We start from the raw sequence: 334 nt of genomic DNA on the forward strand, positions 1-334 counted from the left end.
CCCCTTCCCGCCAGCCTCTCGCCGCGCCGCTGGTCGTCATTGCTGACGTGGGTTCATAAAAGAGCGATGCTCCTGCCCACACGGAGAGGGACAGCACGGCTCAGAGGGATGGGAGCGCGGAGCACGCAGCAAAAGGACGCTGTTACATCCATCTCTCCTGCAGCGTTGAACAAAATGGCCTTTCTCTGGCAGGGCTCGCAGCTCCTGCAGCCGCTGTTGGCTCTGTGCAAGGACCGGGCGCAGAGCAAGGGCTGGCCATGCCCCGCACTCCAGGTCCGGAGCATCACACTCCATCGACACGGGGGGCTGGGGCTGGGGCTGGGGTGGGAGCATC

The sequence above is a fragment of the Cariama cristata genome, unplaced genomic scaffold (assembly GCF_000690535.1).
Source record: "Cariama cristata isolate BGI_N322 unplaced genomic scaffold, ASM69053v1 scaffold24359, whole genome shotgun sequence".
Lineage (NCBI taxonomy): Eukaryota > Metazoa > Chordata > Aves > Cariamiformes > Cariamidae > Cariama > Cariama cristata.